Here is a 10,000-nt window from a genome sequence, read left to right as displayed (position 1 = left end):
TGGCTCGTTTCGCATGATTCGGTCTCGTACGGTCTTACAACGAAGGCAGTGCTCTCGTCAGGGGGTTGGGAGTACTGACATATTAACTTTCATTCAAAGTTTGATATTTTTTCATGGTCATACTTCTATTTTCATTTCGATGAGTGCTTGTTTCATTCACAAAGAGTAATTTTTCACTAATTAGAAAGTGAAAGTTCGTGCATGCCAGGCGTGTGTGTGAATGCACTTCCATAAGGTTTTTCGGAAAGCGGTAACAGCTTGATGAAAAAGAAAATATTTGCAAATGAGCCGTGTTGACCCAGTCATAGTGGCCCTGGAAGAGCGTCTGTGTCAGCAGGTTTAAAGTGCCAGTATTCACATTTATGGCACTCTTCCCGGCACCAAAGTTTCAGCATAAGCCCAAGAAATTGCCGCCTTTTATGCGTTATTCGCAAAATTGGTGGTTTTGTGGAAGTTTGGTCTCGGATTTGAGAAAATAGAAACTTTTCCGGACGCGGGTTTTGTGTTTATGGCCATTATTCCTCCTGATCACTGCTGTGCCTGCTGGCGAAGAGGGCCACGAAGTGAGTTCGGCGAGCCACGCGCCGCGAAGTTGGCACGGGACGCGGCAATGACAAGCAGAAGCCTTGAGCCGAAGGGGCATTAAGGGGGGGGGGGGGGCAGGGGGGCAGGAAGAAGCAGCGGGCAAGAGCAGAGAGGGAGGAAGGGGCGGGGAGTAGGGGAAGAGGGGAGTTATTTTGGCCGACACGCTCGTAAGGAGGACTCGCTCTGCTTGACAGGGACATCATCCTCCCTCCTCCACGATATTCCTCCTTCGCAGCATTCTCGGCCCTCTCCTGCGCGCCCTCCCTTCCCTCGACTCCCCTTCCTCGCCGCATCAATTTCCTTACCCAGAGACAGCGAGTCTCAAACGCCTCCGGGATAATCGCACTCTCCATATTAATGGTCACATTGCTTTTGACAATAGAGGTGAAAATCCCGGAGCTAATGGGTAATTAAGTCTCCGTGATTGCGGGAGTGTTGGCAGCCTTAATGGCGGCCGTAATAGATGTTATGGGAAAACTATACACGTGTTTGTGCGTTTTCTAATGCTGTCTGATGTTAGAGGGATAAAGGTCTGTCTGAAAGGAGCCCATTAGCGAGTGCAACGAAGGGAGGCGAAGATACGAAGACAAATTACTGTTATTCCAGTGTCAGGATATTATCGTTACAATTGTCGATGTTCTTTTTTTCTTATTCTTCTTATTATTATGATTACCGACCTCATCCTCATCATCACATTCGCCTACACCTCCTCATTATCATCATCATCATTCTCATAATTATCACCATCATTATTAGCATCATTATCATTACCTTTATCAATATTGTTACCATTATCATCATCAGGGATATTATCAGCATTATCATCATTCGTAGTGGTATTATCGTAATTTGCAACGAATCTGATGGCAATCCTTATCACACAACGATTAGTCACCATTATCACACCTTTCATGTATCTACCTATTTATCTACTTACTCACCCATTCACTTATTTACTTATTTACCGACAGATTTCTGAGCGACCGCCGTCTTCCGAGACTTCCATACCCCCCTCCCCCCTCCCCCCCAAGAAAAAAGATCTTAATTTTTTCCTGCTGCAAAAGTTGGCGAAACTCAGCCTTGTGAATGCTTCCGAAATCCCTTCCAGGTGTTAGACTAGTTAAAAAAAAAAAAAACACACACATAACAAAAAAAGAAGAAAGAATAAAAAAGTAAAAAAAAAAAAGCAATGAAAAAAATAAACAACGAAAAAAAAAAATATATATAAATAAACAAAACCTAAATGAAAATAGAAATAAGATGAGATAAATTAAGATGATTAAAAAACAAATAATAAATATAAATAAACAAAACATAAACGAAATTGGAAATAAGATGAGACAAACGAAGATAACATTTCAAAAGGACGAAAAAAAAAATATTTAATAATAATGAAAATAAGAATAAGACTTTGTGGATCATCTTCTGGAGCCCTTATGGAGGCGTCTCGAAGATCGTTCAGGAACCTCAAAGTCTTCAAATTAAAGTTGCTCACTTTTGGTGGAAGTTGTTGTGCTTTTTTTTTGTTTATTTTAGACCAATTTCTCTGTTTATTCATTTATCTGTTTATTTATTGATTTATATGTTTATTGATTGATTTATCTGTTTATTTATTGATTTTCTGTTTATTGATTGATTTATCTGTTTATTGATTGATTTATCTGTTTATTTACTGATTTTTCTGTTTATTTATTGATTTATCTGTTTTTTGATTGATTTATCTGTTTATTTACTGATTTTTCTGTTTATTGATTGATTTATCTGTTTATTGATTGATTTATCTGTTTATTTACTGATTTTTCTGTTTATTTATTGATTTATCTGTTTATTGATTGATTTCTGTTTATTGACTGATTTATCTGTTTAACTATTGATTTTTCTGTTTAAATATTGATTTATCTGTTTATCTATTAATTTTTATGTTTATCTATTCATTTGTTTATTCAAATATTGTTATGCTCATTTATATATTTTATATTCATTTACTTTTGTATTTATCTAGTTATTTTGTATTTATTCATTTATTCATTATTTTTTCATTTATTCATTAATATTTCTATTCATTCATTCATTCTTATCCATTCAATCATATAGTCATCTACTCCCCATTTCGTCTATCCATTATTTGTCTATCCCTTTATCCATCTATTTCGCGCATTTATCAATCCCTTCATTTATTCATGTTTACTTTCTTGTTCACGTCTTTTATTTGTTTGCTGATCTTCAATATTCAATTCGATTTTCTGTTACTGTTCTGCTTATTATCAATCTTTCTATCTACCTACTTACCGTTCTAGTCTATTCCTCTATCCATCCGCATTATCTACTTTTCCACCTTTTTATTCATTAATTTATGTTTGCTAATATATTCAGTTCTATTCACTCGCCCATGCATATATTCATAAATTGACCCTCGATCGATTATTCAGGGTGCGTGAAAGGATGAATGTTCATAATCTCAACAATAAAGTGACTTTATAAACGTAACTAATACTATCCGTCAAAGCTTAAGGGAATCGCAATAACTGGCAATGATGAGAATCGCCAAAACTATATTCAGAATAAGTAATCAAAAAGAAAAAAGGGGAAAGAAAATAAAAAGTGAGTGAATTGTTCCGTCACATGAAGCCAAAGCAAATATCGGTTATTACGTCAATGCCAGGGCCTCTGTTTGGAGGAGAGGCCGAGAGAGGAAATGGAGAGGGAAAGAGAGAGACAGGAGCAGAGAGAGGATGAAAAGTCACTCATGTAAGTATGGATGAGTGCTGGACACACACACACACACACGTATGTATACACAGACACACTTGCACATGCCCACATTTTTTGTCTAATAAAACATTTAGTCACTGTTTGTTTCTTTTATTATGGTTGTCATATAATTGATATATGAATGTACATATATACATTTACATGAATACACACCCACACGCATATATATATATATATATATATATATATATATATATATATATATATATATATATATATATATATATATATATATATATATATATATATATATATATACATACATACATATATATATATATATATATATATATATATATATATATATATATAGATAGATAGATAGATAGATAGATAGATAGATAGATAGATAGATATAGATAGATAGATATATGTATATATATATATATATATATATATAGATAGATAGATAGATAGATAGATAGATAGATATAGATAGATAGATATACATATATATATATATGTATATATATATATATATATATATATATATATATATATATATATATATATATATATATATATATATATATATATATATATACATATACATATACATAAACATACATACAAACAGACACACACACACACACACACACACACACATATATATATATATATATATATATATATATATATATATATATATATATATATATATATATATATATATATATATATATATATATATATATATGCGTGTGTGTGTGTGTGTGTGTACTCTATATATGCATGTATACAATAGACATATGCACACGTGTTGAGAAGAAGAGAGAACACAGTCTTCTCTCGCCCGCTCGGCGCCCCGCCACCTTTTCCATTTCGTTCTCCAGTCCGTCCCTCTCGCATTCCCGCTCCGCTCTTCCCCCCGGCCTTAGCTCCCGGCCCTTGGCCCTCTCCTCCCCCTCTGCCCAGTATGCCTCTCCTTCCATCATCCCCCTCCGCTCCTGTCTCCTTCCTCTCCTTGTTGGCCTATCCCCCCTCTTCCTACCTCCATTCCTGTGCTCCCTCCCTGGCACGCCCCTCCTCCATTCATCTTCAACTTGCGTCTCGTCAACACCTACGCCCTCCTTCGCCATCCAGCCGCCCCCCCCTCCAATTTCTCCATCCTCGTTCTTTTCTACGTCCACCTATATTCTCTCCTTTGACACAGCTATTCCTTTTATATGTCTCACGCACTCTCTCCTGTATCCTCACTTCAGCCATACTATAAATTCCTATCCTTTCTGTTCTCTCTCCTATCTTTTTCTACTTCCATCTCCCGTTCTCCTTATCTATTCGGGTATATCTTTCTCATTTTCTCCCTCCATTTACATCAATGGTTCCCAACCTTTTTCATTCTGTGGCCCTCGACCAATTTATAAGTCATCATTTCAGATTCATTTATTGACAGTTATAAGCAATGTAATGGTAGCAATAACTTTTGGACACACTTTATAAAAAGATCTATATTTTTATGAGACAGAATTACATGCAGATACTGTAGGTGAGATATACAGTTAAATTCGGTCAAAATTTTCATATGGCTTCAGGAAGTACCACACCCCAGCTTCATATTTCTCCTATTCTCTCCTATCCCTATCCTCTTTTACGTTATTACCGCTTGCCTAATTCTTTTACTCCTACTCGGTCATCCGAGCCTTGCAATCGTGCTCTTGCCCACTCCTAGATCTCGCATAATAGTGTAATAACCTAAGGACTAGTTTCGTTTAGCCACGGAGTTCGAGGTACATGGTCCACGTCCTTATAGATACAGTTGGTTTCGTTCAACCTCTTAAGATTGAGAGAAGAAAGAGGGGGATATTGACCAAAAGAGGGGAATTGGGGAAAGAGGGGGAACCTGAGGAAAAAAAAAGTAGAGAAGGGAAGAGAAGTGAATATAGGGAGGAAAGTGGAATATTGAGGAAAGAGGGTTAATAAGGGAAAGGGAAAAATTGAAAAAATGAAAGAGGAGAATATTGAAGAAAGAGAAAATAGAGAGAGGCGATATTGATGACGGATAAGAATATTGAGGAGAGAAGGGAAATTGAGGAATAATGGGAATAATGAGGAGAGATGGGAGAGAAGGGAATATTGAGGATAGAGGTGAAACTGAGGAAGGATGGGAATATTGAGGAAAGAGGGGAAAGTGGGGGAGAGAAGGGAAGATTAAGGATAGAGGTGATATTGAGGAAGGATATGAATATTGAGGATAGAGGGGGAAGTAAGGAAAACAGGAAAAAAGTTAGGGAAGAGTGGGGAAACGAGAACAAAAAAAGCGGAGAACATAGACGAAAGCGTTGAGGATGGATGACAGGGGGAACACTGGGGGGAGGGGTATCCAGGGTGATATAGACCACGTAGCAAGCCTTATGTCCTAACACAGAACCCGGAGTGAGCTACACGCCATGCAAAACACAGCACAGTGATTCCATATTGTATTAGACGCAGCAAATAGGATAGAGAGTAGAGCCTTGTGTGCGAAATAAAGCAGAGTTCAGGACCACGGATGGGCAGTGTGAAGTAGACGAGAGAGGAGTGCGCGCGGGGGCAGAGAGTGCAGCAAAAGTCTCCGTGGATGTTTTCGCCTCTGACCTTTCAACTTTTCTGGCGGGCGGAGTGGCGGCTTGCGTGCGTGTGTGTGCGTGAGTGTGTGTGCGTGGGTGTGTGTGTGTGTGTGTGTGTGAGCGTGTGTGTGCGTGTGTGTGTGTGTGTGTGCGTGTGTGTGTGTGTGTGTGTGTGTGTGTGTGTGTGTGTGTGTGTGTGTGTGTGTGTGTGTGTATGTGTGTGTGTGTGTGTGTGTGTGTGTGTGTGTATGTGTGTGTGTGTGTGTGTGTGTGTGTGAGTGTGTGAGTGTTTGTGTCTGTTTGTGTGTGAGTGTGTGTGTATGAAGGTGTGTGTGTGTGTATTTATAGAGGTGTGTGCGTGCGTGTAAAGGTGTATGTGTATGCGTGTGCATATGTACATGTATGTATGTATGCATGTATGTATGTATGATTACACATTATGTGTGAATTCACGTATTTAAGTGAATACACGTATACATGTATGTACAATGAATAGTAAATGGCAAAAAGAGGCTCGTAGAACTAAGTATGGGGAGCCAAGGAGTAGGGAGTATAGCTTGAGGCTTTGCGCAGAGTAAAGGCTACAGGGAATGTGAATGACATTATCCGCACATATATGACCCACATTATCTGCATAACATATGTACCATGATATAAACACGAAAGACACTCTCACATTGGCTACTTCCCGCATTTCCTACTATTCAGACGAAATACTTCGTATTCATACACCATTCAGTAGACACACTTTTCCCCTCACTTATACACGCAGACAAAAATGTGTGAACGCGCACCAATACACACACACACACGCAAAAGAAAAAAATACAAGCATACACACACACACACACACACAAACACAAATAAAACACATGCAAAAAAACACCAACCCTCAACAACACATATACAAACGCACACACACACTCACCAACATGCATACATATATACATACAATATACACCTACACAGCACTAACCGAGAGTTACCGCCCATAAGAGCCTGTCCACACGGCACGCAGCTTCCCCCCCCCCCCCCGGGCCACAGCGCAAAAACTCTTCCGTAAAATTTACACGTCGGCCATCGAGTGGAACTTGGTGCAAAAGTCCAATTGTGAGAGAAAACTTTTTTTTTTTTCGTCTGTCGTATATTGTTAATGAGTTTTCCTAGTTTTTACGTGTTGGCTTTGATTCTTTCTCCCTTTTTTCTATTATTGGAAATCTCTTTGTTTGTGTTGTTATGTCGGGTTCACTTCGCCTGTTTTCTTTTGGTGTAAATGATAATATGGAACTTGGACAAGGGGAATCCAGGCTCGGGAATCGCCGTGGCCGCGGAACGCCAGCATTCACGACGCGGAAAAGGCTCCCCGACTCTCGGGCAAACAATTGCTCTTATTCATGACGGAAAAACAAACTCCAGCAAACTAATTACATCGCAAAAGCCGACAGCTGCGAAGCTACTCAGGCCATTCATGCATTCAGCGAATACCTCGAGACTCGCGCCGCTGATAATGCTGACATAATTTATGCAGCAATAAATGGGTCAAAAGGCGATAAACAACGGTATAAGGAAGCCGCTCAGGGTCTTAGTTAACACTTGGCTAATTCCCCGTTTCGCGAAGCTACGAAATTCATAATCCCTTTAAAAATGCATTTCGGATTTGCATTTAAATATCTTTGGAGTACAGGTTTGGGGAATTTAATGAACATTCCAGACATTGTTGCGTCGTAGGTTAGGATCAGCAGAGTTTGGGGCCGGCGGAAGTCCTACATTTAGGGTATCAAACATGCCTCCTGCAGCCAAGTCGGAGGTTGTGAGGCGGAAAGTTGTGATGCAGCTCATCCTCCGCCCCTGGCACCGCCCGCGCCAATTAATGGAGTCGCGAGCAGAACATGAACCAAAATTGTGCTCCCTATTTCATTCAAACCGCGGACATGAGAGGGTTGGGCAAGTGCGTGTTGTGGGGCGGGGGGGGGGGGGTTGTATGTGAGCAGATGGTGGTGTGCTTGTATGTAAATGTGTGTGCATGTGTGTATATGTAAGCATGCGTGTGTTTATAGTTGAACATATGTGACTTTTTTCATATTTTTGCATGCGTGTATGTGTGAATGTCTATTTGTTTATGCTAGTGCGTGTGCATTCATGCCATTACACACGTGTTTGCGCCTGTGTATTTAGTGACTCTATGATGACATACAACCCGGACGTGACCAAGTGTGCCGCGGTGGCCCCATTCTCAAAGAAAACGGAGGCCATCATCGCCCAGACGCCCGGCTCTCGAGACACGCCAAACTCCTCCACGTGAGGGCGTACGCGTCTCCCGAGTGGGCGGATGAATAATTCAGGGTGTATGGGGAATCCTTCGCGCAGGTGAAAAAGGAGAGTGTGCTGGGTGTTTTTCTGAATGCAAATTTAGGACAAAAGTCCGATGGTTTGATGTTGAATGATAGTAAATAGAACATTTAAGACCATTTTTTTAAAGGCAGGTCAAGAACGATGAGTCTGTGTATTGCACATCGTACTACCAAAGCGTTTATAGTTTAAAAGTGGTATAAGAGTAAAAGACTACACCAAGAGATCCAGAACAAAGCTGCAAAGCTGTGTCTGCAGTTTCCACGAACAAAATACTTTAAAATGGCATGTGATGTGTGTCTGGCGAAAGTCGGGGTGTTTTCTAACAGGTTTCCCAGAAAGGGTTTCGCGTCTTGAATTGAAGTTGGAGCATTGAGCACGAGGAGCTGGGAAAGCCTTAGAAAGGTAGGTATGGGTAGGAAAGTGGTGGGGCAAGGCGGGATAGGGTAAGTGAAGTTTTATATGGGGAGACATGGGGCGCCTCGAGCCAAGTGTAAGAGGAGTAATTTTCGGGAAAGACGTATTAGAAATGTATTCAGGGGAAGTGTAGGAATAACCAGGCGATCTAGACCTGTCGGTTATAGGAGAACTTTTACCGTCTTATCGTTCGTTAAGAATTTCTACGGTTTGGTTACATGCAAAATTATAAAGAACGTGTATCATGCGAATTCTTATATACATATCCACATGAATGTTACTGAATTTAGGGTTCAGGTATATTGAAGAGTCTTTCGAAGATAAATATCTATACTCGTTGCAATATCTCTCGGAGGAAGCAATGACAACTTTGTGTATATCTGCAGTTTGTGTTTCAAGGTTTGTCGTTCAAAAGCTTTCATCGTTTCTTTTTATTTTACTGCAGATATACACTAGCAACATTTACCTTCAATTCCCTATGGTAGTGAAACACATTTGTAATGTCTATCACAAAAAGACACAATACATCGGACAAACAACAAAAAGTGATACAGAAAAGCGAAATGAAGATCTCTACAGACTATATAATACCAAGAAAATCGGAGATCGGTCGTCAACAGGGATGGAGGGCGAGGGCTGTCAAGCTGAGGAGCGGAGGCCGGGTGCCAAGGGCTGTAGACACGGAAGAAGAGCATCGAGAAAAAATATTCGACGAATAACAGACTTATCATTATATATATTACTGTGAGATCACTGATCACAGGGTGATAAAAAGAAAACTTTGAATAACTTTGGAAGTCACTATGCATACCACCACTGGAATGGTACTAACCTTCCGGCAAAGTAGTCAGAAGTACTGTGTTCTAAGTTGGAGAGGTTACTGCTCGGGACAAAGATCGTCCATGTGGCTATTCAGAGCGACCACCCCTGCGTCCTGGCAGAGGGACTAAAGAGATGGGTGCGCCATGAGGAACGTGCCTGCGGTCATGTAGTTGGTCATGCTCCAATCTCGTGAATATTTGATGAGTCGGGCGCCCTGGGTGAAATGTTGCTGGTCGTGAGGAGCCGGGCAAAGCGGTGCAAAATAGGACTGGGAGCCATAAAACCCTACCTTCCCAGCACCTACCTTGCCCCTTCCCTTCTTGGGGCGGCGCCCTCGGGGATGCAGCACCTCCCGGGGACGTTACGGGGCGAGGGCGGGGGAAGGGCTGCCCTTTTTCCTGGTGCTGTGCTTAGGGTTGATGATGCTGATGCTGATTCTGATGATGCTACTGATGCTGATGATGCTACAGATGCTGCTGCTGCTGATGATGATGCTGATGATGAAGTTG

Source organism: Penaeus vannamei, chromosome 7 (assembly GCF_042767895.1).
Source record: "Penaeus vannamei isolate JL-2024 chromosome 7, ASM4276789v1, whole genome shotgun sequence".
NCBI lineage: Eukaryota > Metazoa > Arthropoda > Malacostraca > Decapoda > Penaeidae > Penaeus > Penaeus vannamei.
This window is presented reverse-complemented; position numbering follows the sequence as displayed.